Source organism: Lissotriton vulgaris, chromosome 10 (genome assembly GCF_964263255.1).
Source record: "Lissotriton vulgaris chromosome 10, aLisVul1.2, whole genome shotgun sequence".
NCBI lineage: Eukaryota > Metazoa > Chordata > Amphibia > Caudata > Salamandridae > Lissotriton > Lissotriton vulgaris.
The window spans coordinates 39,134,560-39,152,014 of NC_141698.1; positions in this window are offsets into that span (position 1 = coordinate 39,134,560).

The window sequence follows — 17,455 nt, forward strand, 5'->3', positions numbered from 1 at the left end:
GTACACATTTTTTTAAAGCAGTTCTGCCACTTGTCCAACCGAGCACCCACCAGGTCTACACCACCCATTCACAACATTAGCTCAGTGACCAGCGAATCTTAAAGATCAAGAACCAGAGTACATCAACCCATGTACAAACATCACTTGAGTCTGGCTTCTTGGTGGGGTGGAAATGGAATTCACAGTACGAGGTTCTTTGTAGTCCAGCAGCAAAGAGGAGGGGCCCTGCATCTCCGGAATCTTGGGTGGTACTGCTCCTCTCTAGCCATGCCAAAAGAACTGAGTCAGCGAGTGTACTGCTCTGTCTGGGTACATTTGTAAAGCAGTCAGTCCTACATTTTCTCATTGGCGTCTGGATTTTGGAGTCTCCATGGTCACAACCCTCATCTGAGAACTGAACTGCTCTGTGGCCACTGCAAGGACCGAATATTTTACCCGTGCTATGCTCATTTGTCATTGCTTGGACTAAGATCACACTGAACTATACGCTCCTTCGTCACCGGAAGCGCTGAAGATCATACTCGTGCTATATTTCGTCAGTGCTTGGTCATTAGCACTTTGTCGCTGCATGGACTGAGGTCTGACTCGTGCTCTACTCCATTATTGTATAGACTGAGAACCGAATCCGCGCTGTCCTGCTTTGCCGATGAATGGAATAACGGGCATGCTCGTAACCCTCCTAATAATAATAATAATTTTGTTAAAACAATTACTGGTCGCCTCTGTGTCCCTGCACATAGCATCCCTGTGCATGCATCACTGCTTGGTAACAAGCCGTGAGCGTGCACATTCCCGAACTTCCGGTTTCGGAATGTGCACGCTCACGGCTGTCTTGGGGCGGGACTTCAGTCTTTGCGAGAAGCCCGCGCCCACGGAGTGGATGGCCCAGAGGACCGATGGCAGCAGAAGTCAGGAGTGGCGGCTGAGGCCGCTGATGCAGTAAGTGGGGCTTGGCACGTGTGTGTGTGTATGTGTCTGCGCGTGTGTGTGTGTCTGCGTGTGTGTGTGTGTCTGCGCGTGTGTGTCTGCGTGCCTTCGGCAGGCCTGCGTAAGCTCGTCCACAGACCCTGGTAGGCTTGTGCACCGCTCTGTCTCCCTTGAGAGGCAAGTGGGCGACAACAGGTCTCGAGAGCAAGACCTAAAAAGGCACTGGCTAGTCAATCAATACAAAAGGCTCTTAATCCAAATAAAGGCAAAACATCATTGGCAGAAGAGAACACTAAGCTAAGTTAGAAGCCAGCACCATTTACTGTCCAACACAAGGCAAATGAGAAATAAAGAGCATTTGTCATAAGCACTGCTCAGTTAACAACAGTACAGTAGAAGAGCAGAGAAGGTCTCTGGCTCATTTTACCCAAAGGGGACCTTTTTTAGACTGAGAAACTGTACAGTCAAAGTGCCCTGACCGAGACAGGAAGTTGCATTGAGGTACCTAATAGTAAAATAAAAACACATCACATGGCAATAGGTTTGTAGGCTACATCTTTTGATTAATTCTATATTATGCCCTACAATAAAAACAAGGACACATTAAAAATACAACAGCATCTCCATTTGGCCAAAGGAAGTGGACTTCTATGTGTACACACTTGTAAATCCGCCCTCTGCAGGAACATCAGGAGCAACATGAGCAGAAATGAATACATTTTAAAAGTGTAACACTGAAAACAGACCAGAGGACTGACTACTACATCGCATACATTTTATTGAAACATTGAGGGTCACATTTGAGGCTTCCCTGCACACCGAGAAAAATAAAACAAACAGGCCAGGCTGTGCTACACGGATTCGGAATGTGCACCTTTGAAGACGGGAGTGGGTCTAGTTAAAAACTCTCATCCTAATAAACACAGTTTAGGCATTGCATTTGCTGTGTTCTACTGTTAATTAGAATACAAAATTGCTAATTGGAGAATCAGTGTTCACAATCCCGTCCTGGCTTGAATACAAAACTCCAGCACCATCCGCGGTGCAATTATGAGGGGAAGCGGATATTTCAAATTTACTCCCTCACAACTGTACGTCTTGATTTCAGTAAAAAAAATATGGATTTTTCACATATCAGACATGAATACGCTTTTTTACACTGAACACTGCAGGGTCTCTAAACGCTCCAGGCTGTCTGATCATAAGGGGAGTAAGGTGCAAGAAATACATTGATTTGCCGAACTTCACATTTGGCCAAGAGTAGAAGCCGAGATTCTATTTCCATTGGCTGCAATTGTACTATTTGTCTACAGACAGAAGTGAATCCCGGCATGGTTTCATAAGGGTGTGGGGGGCTGTGGGCTGGTGGCATCCATTTTGTGCACCCGTGAATCACTTGTATTTTGGGGGCTAGTGGATCCTCTGGGGTCCCTGCTCGTCTCTTAGGCGGGTGAGTCGGTGGCTGATGCTTGATCTGTTTCACCTCACTCTCTCCCAATGTCCGGACTCGTGTGTTTGGGCCTGGTGAGCAGTACTTTGGCACCAATGACGGCATTGGTGATGTATTAACAATTCCAAGGCTGCTCTTCGCGCCCACTATTGTCCTCGGCGACTCGTACCCCTTCCTGTGCTGACACGCGCACCTTACACCAGAGATAAACTATGAGGCGGCTCCGGGCACGCACTGGGTCGCTTTGTCACCCTCAGTGCAGCGGCCTGTGGTACCGGGAGCGCGTAGGTAACAGCGTTGACACAAAGCAGCAGAGAGCTGGAAATAAAAGGGGCGCCCCTTAATCTCCGTGCTGTGTTAGGGTGCAAGTTTTTAACTAAACAGTTTGGCCAAAAAAGCGGCGGGACAGCAGAATGCTGCCTGCTTTTCTACTATATTTGATAACTCTGATAGAATTACAAAAGTTCCTTGTAGCCGCAAAAGCGCCATACACACCAGCTTTGGTCATATTCTAGTCTAGTATAAAATAGTGGGGTTTTAGTCTTTCAAACTTATTTTTGTAAATAATTACCCCGTGAGCGTATGAAATAATAATTAGAGACACGTATCTATCTATCTAATAGAATATATATATATATATATATATATATATATATATATATATATATATATATATATATATATAGTTTTGTATTTTAATGAAATTATAAATAATGTGTCGTATTTTCCTCCAGTGTTAAAATTACTTTGGCGTTATAAAAAGAAGAAAAGCACAAATATTCCTTGTGTTTTTGGGGAAATGAGCCTCACTGTCAATGGCCTCCAGTTTATCCTCTGGACACGCTTGCCTTTCTTGGTTACGTCCACAATGGGGGGAGACGGAGGCTGGTGTGAACGATGACACGAGGAGCGAACAGTCCAAGGTCGTGTCCGAGGCTTCGACTTTTAGTCGCAGGCGGATTTCTAAGGCGATTACAAGGCGACAAGCGATGATTCTTTAATCAGCCGAGCATCAGAACTTCTGTGGCTACACATGGGGCGATTTTATTGTTTACATTGCTGTTTTATCTTTGTTCAGCTTGTTAGCGGAAAATATTATCAATATTATTAATATAATTTTAATACGATTTTGTTGTATATAGTGACTGGAACAGTTTAAAAAAAATTATAATATAATGTGCCATACGGAAAATATTTAAAATGTAAAAGGGTTGAACAAAATGATCAGCTACGTACAGGGTAGTGTTGTCATTTATTATTAAGTATTTTCTATATAAAACAAGCAAATTAAACCCACCACCTCACGTCGTTGCACCGAAGCGCTGCCTCCTCCGCCCCCCACCATGCTTCCGTAATAGCCCGATTTGCTTAATCCCCAAATTAAAAGCTATTTGGTGCACAGGCCCGGCGTTATTGCTCTCACTGCTCCGAAGAACATTTTCCCTGCCGAGGACAATTTGAATTGGCATGTGGGTATGTCCCCCCACTAGTGTACCTTGATGTGCTGGGAAATAGTTATGTTTTGTCATAAGATAAATAAAAGGCGAGATTGTCTGCCCCGAGCTGTAAACTGCTGCGTGTGCTGCTGAAAAGACGAGGTAACAATGACAGACAAACACACGCACAAAAAACAAGCATTGGCTGCGCAGCAGTAAAGCTGCATGGCCGTGAAAGGATCATTTGCACATGAAAAAAAAGCCGCGAGCGTGCACTCTCCCGAACTTCCGGTCTCGGGATGTGCACGCTCACGGCAGTCGTGGGGCGGGACTTCCGACTTTGAGAGAAGCCCGCGCCCTCAGAGTGGATGGCAGCAGAAGTCAGGAGAGGCGGCTGAGGCGGTAAGTGGGGCTTGGCACCTGTGTGTGAGGTGTGTATGGTGTGTGTGTGGTGTGTGCGTGTGTGTGTGTGTGTGTGCGCGCGCGCGCGATTGAAAGGCTGACTGGCTGTGCAAAGTTGGAGCAAGAGATGTGCACGGCTGGGGGGGGCGGGGCCAGAGGGGGCGCGTCCACGAGATGTAATCGGCGCTCGTGGCCAGATCTAGGTCGCTTCACAAGGAACTCGGTAACAATAGGTCTAGCGAGACCTAAAAATGCTCCTTTTGCCTATAATCTGGATGGAAAGTTGTGGAGTGATCCGTCAAGCGGGAGCCAAGAAAAAAGAGAGGGTCCGAAAACACAAGATCCCTATGAATTTTCAATAGACTTTGTTAAGAAGTGCTATTTCAAAAACTGCTGATTGGAAGTCAGTCAGTCAGTCAAAATACACTTTATTTGATTTTTTTTAAATCATAAAAGGCGAACACAGTACAACAAATTTAAACTGCACAATGTATAATACATCTCATAGTCAATAAAATATAACAATGCATTAAAAATATGTATAAATTTAGGTAAAAAGTATATACAGGTTAAAAGGGGACAGTTTGCAGGACCCTCTTACACCTTGATCTAAAAGCGGCTGTTAGATAACTTGCAACACTGAACATTATAAAAGTGTTAGGCAGTGTTTGCAAAAAAATTAGTGCTGGTCTAACTTGAGTAACACTGGTATCCTTCAAGATCGGGAGTAAGTATTTTTTCCTCTAAACAGTGTAATGTCCACAAAAAAACATAAAATGGAGAGTGTCCTGGTTTGAAAACTTATCACAGCTACAGGGTGCAGCATCTTCAGGTTTAGCCCACGAATGAAAACAGCCAAGCGAATAATGGATTAAATTCATTCTAAATTTTGTTAGCAGGGATCTGTGCAATGGGTTTTTGACAATTTTTAAATAAGGTTCCAGAGAAGGAGTGGTGGATAAAATCAAATATGTTCTTACCAGAGGCTTTCTCAATTCCACCTCCTCTCTCCGTAGACAAGCCCTCGCCAGAAATTCCTGCTTAATCCATTTAACGTCCTCCTTTCTAATATTATGCAGATTTAAAAATAGCTCCGGTCTCCCTAGTGACGTGAATGAGGATTTAATATATTTCAACCATGGAATTTTCATAGCCTGGTCCCGTGAGGTCACATCCTCCAGAATGCTGTGGTTGAGTGTCAGTTCAGGATTCATCCATGTTTTAGCCCAAAAGATTAATGCAGCCAGCTTAAGCCTATCCTCTATATAGGGCAGACCAACTTCCTCATGGATGGGGAGGGTCGGAGTGGACTTCGGGACAGATAAAAATATGTTTAATAAGCCCATTTTCCATCCTCTGGATTTTATCCTGGTTGACATACCCCCACAAGGCAGACCCATACAAAGCAATTGTAATGCACTTGCTATTATAAACCTTTAACACTGCCTCCATAGGCTTTGCCCCCAATCTTTTTGTGAAAGCCAAGAGGGCTGATGTAGAGCGGGCAAGAGAGACACTCTTCGCCTTTATCTGGGGGCCCCATGAACCTCTCTCGTGAAATAGGACCTCCAAATATGGGAAGACAGGGACCCTAGAGAGTGTCTCTCCCCTGCAGGTAAAGGATTTTGCGTGGAACTTATGTCTCTGACTGCCTACAATCATAGTGTGGGATTTAGTTATATTAACTTTTAAGTCTAAGTTCTCCATAAAGGAGCCAAAAAGATCCAGAAGGGTCTGTAGCCCATTTCCTGTACGCGCTATTAAAACAGCGTCGTCCGCGTATAGGAGTGCCTGATTGGAATTACACCAAATTTGGAAGGAAGCTAGATCTTGGTCTGCAGAGTGTGCTTTTTATGATTTGGTGTAAATCCGTTCAGCAGTTTTTGAGAAATTGAGGTTCAAAAATATTTATTTATCTCGATGGAAGGGTTTGAGGGACTCTCACGTGATTCACTCGAAACCAGTGTTAAAAAATAGAGCATTCTGATTGACCCAGGGAGATTTTCTTCTCTTGGGCCATCTTGCTCTCGCAGGAGTGAGACATCCGGGAGCAAGTGCTCTGATTGGCTGCCAGCAACATGAGAAAAACGTTGCTGGCAGTTATTACAGGGCTTAGGGAGTTAGTCCCTTGTCCTAAACTTAAAAAATATTGTTTTTAGAAGGGGGACGATAGGGATACCCTACCCCCTACGTCCAATGGGGGGCCCAGAGGGACACCCCAGGGTAAAACTTTAAAAAGTTGGCAACATTTTTGCCACAAACCCGTGAGGCCCAAATTATTAAAATGAGGAGGAGGTTGCATAGCCCCCTTCCCAGAGCAGAATTTGGCCCTGCAGACCCCATCCTGCTGGGCTCAATATATTGTTAAGGGGGAAGAGGACAATGCAGCCCTACTCCGGGAGCCCCTAAAAAGCCCTAGGGACCCCATCTCCCAGGATCGTTACTTTTTGAAAACGGGAAGAGGGCTGTGCAGCCTTCATCCCTAAGCCTTTAATGGCTCTGGAGAACCCACACATGGGACCTGCTCGCTTGCTGGGTTTCGGGGAGACAACGTCTAGGACAAAGTTGTTTCTCTGCCCGCTCCTGTGGGCAGGAAAACTTGTGTTTGATCCTAGCTGGCAAGAGAATTTGTTAAAACTCTCATCAAATGGGAGCACACACAAAATCTTCTGCAAGCGGGCGGAAATTTAAAAATGCTCTTTTCAGGTGGGTGTAGACTTGTGTTCTGTTTCCCTGCCCACATTGAAACGGGCAGGGTAACAGATCGACAGATTGCTCCAGCTCAGAGGAAGCAGCATAAATACCTGCTCACTGAGGGCAGGAGTAATGTTGGCACCCACAGCATGCAGGGAGCCGGCTGGGGCTCCCTTCGTGGCCCCCAATGTGTGTATTTTGGATGCGCTGGTTGGGCACCCAGGTTTAAGTGTTCAGGGCCACGGGGGATGGAGTCCCTGGGTCTGATAATGGCCCTGGAAGGGAGGCTGCACAGCCCTCCTCCCCTTTATTCAAATAGGTGACCCCAGGGGATGGGGTACCTAGGGCCTATAATTGCTCGGGGAGGGGAGCCATGTGCCCCATCTCCTTTAGTGTTAGAAATTGCCCTAGAAATGGGGTACCCAGGGCTTAAGAAGGCCCAGGGCGGGGCACAGCACATCTCCCTCACTTTTATTAACAAACAATCGGCCTAGGGGGATGGGGTCCTCAGAAACTTCAAGGCTTAGGGAGTGGGGCGTCCGTCCCGCTCCCCTCTTAACTTATATGTACTGCTCTGGGGGTTGGCGTCCCCAGGGCCTAAAGACGCTCAGGGAGGGGGGCTAACTGCCCCCTCCTCTTTAAAAAAAAAATAAGACTAAGGTGATGGGTACCTCAGGGCCTAAAGAGGCTCTGGAGGAGGGCCACAGTGCCCTATATTAACTTAAATGTACAGCCCTGGGGGATGTGGTCTCCACTGCCGAAAGAGACTCTGGGGAGCTCATTTTTTTTATTAATGGCCCTGGGGGAGGGGTGCCCAGGACCTATCAAGGTCCTGGGACGAAGCTGTATTGCCACCTCCAGATTATTTGAGGAAGTGGCCCTGGGGTGAGGGGTCCCCAAGACCTAACAAGGCTCAGGGAGGGAGGTCACTTGGCCCTCCTATCCTTTTATTAAAAAAACAGCCCTGAAGATGGGGTCCCCAGGGCTTAATTAGGCTCCGGGAGGGGGCCAAACAGCTGCCACCCCTCTAATTAAAAAGAAACTGCACTGGGGGAAATGTTCCCTAGGGCATAATAAGTCTTGTGGAGGGGGCGCTTGGCCCCTTCCCCTTTAAAAAATCATATGGCCCTGGGGTTTTCAGTGCCAAATGGGCTTAGTTAGGCTTGGGGAGGAAGGCGACATTGCCACCTCCATGTTAAAATACAGAAGGCCCTGTGACTTTATGTGACATGGCTTACGTGGCATCATTGATGACATCACTAATGACATCATCCAATGAGTGTCTTTCTTTGTTTATTTATAGTTTACATAGGAGCACCTAACTCCCTGCCACATACTTGCATTATTTACTTTGACCTTTACAAATTCACTAAAAAATAGGTTAAAGTAACATTATAGTAAGGTGAATTTTTCAGTGACAACATTAACATTTTGAACACAAAAAAAATGCAGCTGTATGCGGCCAGGCCCTGTGACCAACATCCCCCGTGTAGTCCAACCCTATGCTGCACACATGCTTTGGAGGCGCCGGTGAGGGGTTGGCCGAAAGGCCTGGCTTGAGTTCAAGGTCATTTGGCCAACCCCTCAAAGAAAATCAAACCAACATGGCATATGGCCTTCAGCTTTGTGTGTATGGGGGGTTGGCCATAGGACCTGTCCCTGGCGACCCTATAATCAGTCATGCATAGCTGAGGAAGAAAGTATGAACCTATAGAAAATGTGCTTGCATTTTATCTTCTGGGGTACCGTTCGTAATGTTTATGCGAAAATCATGAGCCAAAACAGTTTTCTCTCAAACATGGTTAATCAAATTCCAGCAGAGGATCATGATTTTTCACATGGTAAAATCACATTAGCCCACAAAACAAATCGTAAATTAAAATAGTACCAACAAATGATCTACATTGTGACTAAAGTATATTATCAACAATTAGATGTGCTCTTTTTCTGACCTTCAAATACTGGCCCAAGTGCCTAGTCCTAAAATAGCTGTCAAAATATGTGTGCTCACCCTGCCCCTTCATATTTTTTTCAGTTTTTTCGTGGGATGCAGGGATCACATCTATGAGTCCTCAAATGGTTGACAAAATACATTGTTCAGGTTGTGTCCAGCCAGTCAGGACTGACTAGTCCCCCATAACGTGGCCTATGAAGCACTATTGCTGAGTAAAGTTCTAACTTTTTATCGAGGTCGGTGTTTTTTCTGTAGCTGCTACAGAAGATTGCTAAGGGAATTCACCTAAGGAATCAATTTTTTTGGGACCTCCCCTTTTCTTGAACCACACTTGATTGGTCAGGGCACCAATATTCAAGGAAGGAATTGAGGTGGCTAAACTTTTGGGAGGAAAGTTTCCCAAAATACGTTTTTCCACCAAAACTTTTTATAGAATTTTTAAGCAAACGTAGTGGCAACATAGCTGAACTGATTAACATGAAATTATACAGGAATATAGATCATGTTGTCCTTTTTGTTATTTGATCTCAATTTATTCAGTGTCTTTCAAGTAATAAGTGAAAAATCTTACTTCCATATATATAGGCCATGGTGTATTGTGGTGCCTGTGTGGCATACTGCATTTCATGGTGATGAGAAAACGCAATAGTATTGGTTAATCAAAGCCCTTAAAAAATAAAAAAGGCAGCCATTTTTTTTGCACCACACATTGTCTTTGTTCTGTGTTTTAAAGCGAAATATGGCGTATTACTGTTTTAGTGATGTATTAGACGACACAAGGCAGTTTAGCAAACTCTGTAGAGTTAGGGAAAGTATTTTTATTGATTTCATTATTTTTTTTAATGCTCATGATGTATCACAGTACTACCTTGAAATTATCTTGCAAGTTCTGCGGTACTTATAGAAATGTAAAAAATTAAAATGTATATGTGACAAAATACATTTAGGCATAAGACAGGGTGGCTCTTCAAAGAAGGTTTTTTTTTACACAACATATTTATAAATTTTTCAATTTCTTTTCAAGTTCTTTGGTTTTAAATGAAAATATGGGGGCGATTCACAGAACTAACTTAAGACAAAATCCTAAACTTACTACTTTTGGTATTCACAGAAGTTAGGATTTTGTCTTAAGTTTGTCTTAAGACAGACTTAAGACAGACTTAAGACAAAATCCTAACTTAAGTCTGTCTTAAGTTTGTCTTAAGACAAACTTAAGACAAAATCCTAACTTCGGTGAATGCCAAAAGTAGTAAGTTTAGGATTTTGTCTTAAGTTAGTTCTGTGAATTTGGCCCATGGTTTCTATAGGTTGATAAATGTAAAACACCAGGACAAAATCAATAAATCAATCAATCAATAAACTTGTAGAGCGCACTACTCACCCGTGAGGGTCTCAAGGCCCTGAGGGGAGGGGGTGCTGCTGCTGCTCGAAGAGCCAGGTCTTGAGGAGTCTTCATAAGGTGAGCAGGTCTTGGGTCTGCTGCAGATGGGTGGGGAGGGTGTTCCAGGTCTTGGCGGCGAGGAAGGAGAAGGATCTGCCACCGGAGGTTGTTCGTTGGATGTGCGGGATGGTGGCAAGGGTGAGGCTGGCGGAGCGGAGCTGGCGGGCGTGGTGTAGAAGCTGAGTCTGCTGTTCAGGTAGGCTGGTCCGGTGCTGTGGAGTGCCTTGTGTGCGTGGTTAAGGAGCTTGAAGGTGATCCTCTTGTTGACAGGAAGCCAGTGCAGGTCTCTTAGGTGGGGGGTGATGTGGCTGTGACGAGGGATGTTGAGAATCAGGCGGGCGGAGGCGTTTTGGATGCATTGTAGCCATCGTAGGTGTTTGGCCGGGATTCCTGCATAGAGTGCGTTGCCGTAGTCCAGTCTGCTGCTGATGTGGGCCTGGGTCACCGTTCTTCTGGTTTCGGTCGGGATCACTTGTAGATCCTGCGGGCATGCAGAGGGTGTTGTAGAAGGAGGAGGAGGTGGAGTGACCTGTTCGACATGGAGAGGTAAGATTCGAGGATGAATCCTAGGTTGCGTGCGTGGTCCATAGGTGTTGGTGCTGTTCCCAGTGTGGTCCGCCACCAGGAGTCGTCCCAGGCAGAGGGGGTGGGGCCGAGGATGAGGACCTCCATCTTGTCCGAGCTCAGTTTCAGGCGGCTGCTCCTCATCCACTTGGCGACGGCCTTCATTCACTCGTGGAGGTTGGTTTTGGCGGTGTGCGGGAGAGGATGAGCTGGGTGTCGTCGGCATAGGAGATGATGTTCAGGTTGCGCTGTCGGGCCACTTGTGTGAGGGGGGCCAAGTAGATGTTGAACAGAGTTGGGCTGAGCCCTGGGGTATGCCGCAGATGATGTGTGTGACTTCGGATCAGAAGGGTGGGAGGTGGTCTCTCTGGGTTCTGCCGGAGAGGAAGGACGTGGTCCAGTCCAGGGCCTTCTCCTGGATTCTGGCTCTTGGAGGCGTGTCCTTAGTGTGCGGTGGCAGACCGTGTCGAAGGGGGCTGACAGGTCCAGGAGGATGAGGGCTGATATTTCTCCGTTGTCTAGTTGGCGTCTGATGACGTCTGTGGCGGCGATGAGGGCTGTCTTGTGCTGTGGTTCCATCTGAAACCTGACTGGGAGGGGTCTAAGATGTTGTCCTCGAGGTGGCGGGTCACTTGCATGTTGGCGATTTTCTCGATGACCTTTGCCAGGAAAGGGAGCAGGGAGATGGGCCAGAAGTTCTTGATGTCCTTGGGATCCGCCTTGGGTTTCTTGAGGAGGGCGTTGATTTCGGCATGCTTCCAGCTTTCCGGGAATGTCGCTGTCTCGAAGGAGATGTTGATGACCTTCCGTAGTTGGGGTGCGATGGTTGTGTCTGCTTTGTTGAATACGTGGTGTGGGCAGGGGTCTGTTGGTGACCCTGAGTGGATGGAGTTCATTACCTTGCGGGTCTCGTCGTCGTTGACGTGGGACAAGGAGGTCAGCTGGTTGGTGCAGGTGACGTTCGGGCTGGGGGCTGTCTTAGTCGGGCGGTCGAGGTTGTTGAAGCTGTCGTGGATGTCAGCGATCTTGCGATGGAAGAAGGTGGCCAGTGAGTCCCACAGATCTTGCGAGGGTGGGATGTCGTTGGTGCAGGCTCTGGGGTTAGAGAGTTCCTTCACTATGCTGAATATCTCTTTGCTGTCGTGAGCGTTGTTGTCCAGGCAGGTTTTGAAGGAAGATCTCTTGGCTGTTCTGATGAGTTGGTGATGTCTGCGGGTGGCGTCCTTGTGGGCTGCACGGGTGTTCAGTGTGAGGTCGTAGAGCCATCTCTTCTCCAGTTTCCGGCATGTGCGTTTGGAGGTCAGGAGCTCTTCGGTGAACCAGGTGGCTTTCTTGCTGGAGTGGCTGCTGGAGGGTTTCTTGAGTGTTGGCGCAGTCTTCGATCCACTGTCTGAGGTTACGGGCGGTGGTGTCTGGGTCGGTGGCGTCATGGGTGGGTCCTGGGCGAGGGTGTGGGTCAGCTGGTCTTTGGTGATTTTACTCCAGCAGCGGCGAGGCATCTGTTGGGTGTGGTCGTGCGTGGTTTGTTTCTTCAAGGTGAAGTGGATGCAGCGGTGGGCGGTCTAGTGGGGTTCGGTGATGTAAATGAAGGCGACGTGGGTGCTTGTGGAGAAGATGGGGTCAAGCGTGTGGCCGGCGGTGTGGGTGGGTTGGATGACGAGTTGTTTGAGGCCGAGGTTGGTGACGAGTTGTCTGAGGCCGAGGTTGGTGAGGTTGTCGATTAGGGTGGCGGTGTTGGTGTCGTTGTTGTTCTCGAGGTGGAAGTTCAGGTCCTCGAGGAGGATGTCGTCCATGGAGGCGAGTGCGCGGGTGCTGGTGAGGTCAGCGATGGTGTCGCTGAATGGAGCCCGGGGCCGGGGGGTCTGTAGACGAGTGTTTCTCTGAGGGTGGTGTTGGGGTCGGTGTGGATCCAAAAGTGCAGATGTTCGGCTGTGTTGAGGGTGTCGTCTGCGTGGGTGTAGACCTGGAGGATGGATTTGTGGACGACGGCTATGCCTCCTCCAATTCAGTTTGCACAATCCCTGTGGGTGATTTTGTAGCCATCCGGGATGGCTATGGCGATGTCGGGTGCCGAGGAGTCATTCCGTCAGGTCTCGGTCAGGAAGGCAACGTCTGGGGCGGAAGTGTCGAGCAGGTTCCAGAGATCGATGACGTGTTTGCATGCAGAGCGGGTGATGAGGACAATGCAGCGAAGGTGGTTGGGTGCGGTCCTTGGAGGTTTGGTACTTCTGTTGCAGGTGAAGTTGCAGGTGTGGCAGGAGAAGGGTCTGTGGGTGCGTTTCAGGCGGCCTGGAAACAGCGGTGGTCTCGGCCGGTGTTGAGAGCGTGGAGGATGTTGGTGTTGTATCGGAGTCTGGTGTTGTGGCGTCCAGGGGTTCTGGCGCTGTCCTGGCACGGATGGGCGCAGACACGCTTGCCTCTGGTATGCCAGCAGCGCGCCGGCGCAACGGCTGCCATTTAAGGTGGGGGGGGGGAGGGAAGAGCAGCTGGGAGGCGGGAGTGGGGTGGCAAGGAGGCGGAGCCGCAGGGGAGCAGTGGCGGGAAGCGGGAGCCGGGATACAGAAGAAAAAAGGGGTAGAGGGGTGGAGACGGGCAGGACGCAAGAGCAGTGGCAAAGCAGCACAAAAGTCAACAGTCAGAGGGGCAGAAATTAAAATACACGATAACACAGGCAGAGAAAACAGTGGAGCACAAACCAATGGGGCACAGCAGTCAGCAGCCTGATCGAACTCGCAGCTCAGCGGCACCGTAGGGGGAAGTCACAGGCAAACCGGTGGAGCTGTGTGGCGTGAGGAGCGACCTGGCCTGCAAGCAGGGTCAGTGCCTCATTGCCATATCTTATATTTAAATGAATAATGGAAGATATTTTATGATCACAAATTCAGACACTATCATGTTCTCATGTGTTTGAGCATTTTCAATGCTAGCAGCATCTACAGTAGACCACTTCGACTTTTGTCTCTGACAAATATTTGAGAACACAAAGTTTGTGTTCAGAATATTGTACCTTAAAATTAAGCATGGGCTGAAAATTCGTTCCGCTCGCGGAATTTGCGGGTTTTCCGCGATTCCGTGATCCGCGAATCTCGCGAAATCGCGGTAAAATCCACGAATCAGCGGGGACGAATTTTCAGCCAAGCACTTACAGGGTTACAGCAGCAGGTGCAAAAGTTGAAGCTAATTTTTTGTAACCTTTTACAAAAGGGTTACAAAGAAATTAACTTCAACTTGGGCACCTGCTTCTGTAAGCCTGTATGTGCTTCCTGGCGCCTCGTTGTCTGCTTGCAACTATTCTCTGACCCTGCTCTGACCCTTGAAGCAGGGTCAGAGAGTAGTTACAAGTAGGCAATGAGGCGCTGTCACGAAAATTAAACCTCAACAGTAAGCACTGACAGATATAAAAACAAGCATTTGCAATGCAATAGGTCTCGCATTAGGGAAGTTTGAGCTATTGGTCTTGTAAATGACAATTTTTTTAATTTATGTGTTGGTTTTGAAAATAGCTAAATTAATAGCTTTTTCATTTACAATACCAATAGTTATAACTTTCGCAATTGTGACACCTATAGCATTTGTAATGCAACATGTTTTGTATTTACGTGACTTAGCTGTATTGATATTACAAATTACAATGGCTTTTCATTTTTTTAAATAATTAATACTTAAATAAAAGTGATTTTAATTTATAATGGCAATAGCTTAAACTTTTGTAAATAACTTTTGTGAAGATTATGATCAGTGTATTTTATTGTGACGAAAATCCAAGAACAGAAGTGTAATATTACTATCTTTTTGTGACATTTGTAATAAAGTTTGAACATTGAGAGAACATATTTGAACCAGTTGTTGTTGAATGGTTGCGCAGATTGATGCTGGGGTGGCGCTGAGTGGTGCTGTGGTGGTGCTGAGTGGTGCTGTGGTGATGCTGAGTGGTACTGTGGTGGTGCTGAGTGATACTGGGATGGTGCTGAGTGATGCTGGGGTGGTGCTGAGTGATGCTGGGGTGGTTCTGAGTGATGCTGTGGTGGTGCTGAGTGATGCTGTGGTGGTGCTGAGTGATGCTGTGGTGGTGCTGAGTGATGCTGTGGTGGTGCTGAGTGATGCTGTGGTGGTGCTGAGTGATGCTGGGGTGGTGCTGAGTGGTGCTGTGGTGGTGCTGAGTGGTGCTGTGGTGGTTCTAAGTGGTGCTGTGGTGGTTCTGAGTGGTGCTGTGGTGGTGCTGAGTGGTGCTGTGGTGGTTCTGAGTGATAATGTGGTGGTGCTGAGTGATGCTGGGGTAGCGCTGAGTGATGATGTGGTGATGCAGAGGGCAGAAAGGTACAAAAAGCAGTCTAACAAAGGGCAGAAAGGCAGAAAAACAAGGGAAAAACGAGTCTAACAGAGGGCAGAAGGGCACAAAAAACGAGTCTAACAGGGAAGAAAGGCACAAAAACGAGTCTAACAGAGGGCAGGAGGGCACTAAAAACGAGTCTAACAGAGGGCAGAAGGGCACAAAACCAAGGGAATAACAGAGGGCAGAAGCACACAAAAAACGAGTCTAACAGAGGGCAGAAGGGCAGAAAAACAAGGGAAAATGAGTCTAACAGAGGGCAGTAGGGCACAAAAAACGAGTTTAACAGGGGGCAGAAGGGCAGAAAAATAAGGGAAAAACTAGTCTAACAGAGGGCAGAAGGGCAGAAAAACAAGGGAAAAACGAGTCTAACAGAGGGCAGAAGGGCACAAAAACCGAGTCTAACAGGGGGCAGAATGAATCCCGCCCTGCGTGTTTGTCCATGAAGATGCCACCTTTTTGTGCAATACCTCTACTCAACTGGAGTACTTTCTATTGTCTAATCAGTAAGTGCTCCCTCGTTGGCTAAATGTATAGGGGCAGATTTACAATAACTGGCGCATCCTCAGGGATGCGCCAGTTATTGTGCACTGCAGCTCCGCCACCCATGGTGCGCCGCATTTACAATGCGGTGCACCATGCGGCAAAAACAGCACAGATGCGTCACGCATCTGTGCCGTAAAAGCAGCGCATTGCTGGAGCTGCGACGCAGCTCCAGCAATGGTCTGGGGTGCCCTATCTCCCTAATGCTGCATCAAGCCTTGCGCCTGCTTCAAGCAGGCGTATGGTTTTGACGCAGCATTGGCCTAAAAGTGACTGAGGAAATTCTTGTAGATTTCACTCAGCCACTTTTAGGAGGCGTTCCTGCGCAGGAACGCACTCCCCTGCGCCGGAACGCCTCCTGATGGTGCAGGGCTTTACAACGTGGCGCATCTCTCAGATGCATCACGTTGTGAATACCCAGCACCATGGCGCATCTTTTGTGCTACCGCTCCGTCACAAAAGGTCTCGGTAGAGGGTGGCAGTGGTGAACCAGAGGGTGGCAGTGATGAAGTAGAGGGTGACAGGGATGAACCAGAGGGTGGCAGGGGTGAACCAGAGGGTGGCAGGGGTGAACCAGAGGGTGGCAGTGCTGAACCAGAGGGTGGCAGGGGTGAACCAGAGGGTGGCAGGGGTGAACCAGAGGGTGGCAGGGGTGAACCAGAGGGTGGCAGTGGTGAACCAGAGGGTGGCAGTGGTGAACCAGAGAGTGGCAGAGGTGAACCAGAGGGTGGCAGTGCTGAACCAGAGGGTGCTGTGATGAACCAGAGGTGCTGTGATGAACCAGAGTTTGGCAGTCGTGAACCAGAGGGTGGCAGTGGTGAACCAGAGGGTGACAGTGCTGTACCAGAGGGTGGCAGGGGTGAACCAGAGGGTGCTGTGATCAACCAGAGGGTGGCAGTGGTGAACCAGAGGGTGGCAGGGGTGAACCAGAGGGTGGCAGTGGTGAACAAGAGGGTGCAGTGCTGAAAGAGAGGGTGACAGTGGTTAACTTAGAGGATGGCAGTGGTGAACCAGAGGTGCTGTGATGAACCAGAGGGTGGCAGTCTTGAACCAGATGGTGGCAGTGGTGAACCAGAGGGTGACGGTGCTGTACCAGAGGGTGGCAGGGGTGAACCAGAGGTGCTGTGATGAACCAGAGGGTGGCAGTCGTAAACCAGAGGGTGGCAGTGGTAAACCAGAGGGTGACAGTGCTGTACCAGAGGGTGGCAGGGGTGAACCAGAGGGTGGCATTGGTGAACCAGAGGGTGGCAGTGCTGAGCCAGAGGGTGACAGTGGTTAACCAGAGGGTGGCAGTGGTGAACCAGCGGTGCTGTGATGAACCAGAGGGTGACAGTGGTGAACCAGAGGGTGACAGTGCTGAACCAGAGGGTGGCAGGGGTGAACCAGAGAGTGGCAGTGGTGAACCAGAGGGTGGCAGGGGTGAACCAGAGGGTGGCAGGGGTGAACCAGAGGGTGTCAGTGATGAACCAGAGGGCTGCAGTGGTGAACCAGAGGGTGCTGGGCCCATACACGACCGCATGGGTAACTTCGCCATGCAAGCGGCCCGCGAACACGCAGAAAGCCCCGCGAACACCCAAAAAACCCCACGAACACGCAAAAAACCCTGCAAACATGCAAAAAAACAAAAATCCACAAATTCGCATGAATTTGCGGATTTTGCGGATTGCGAATTTGATTTCACGCAAATTCGCGGAACGCGAATTTGCAAATTTCG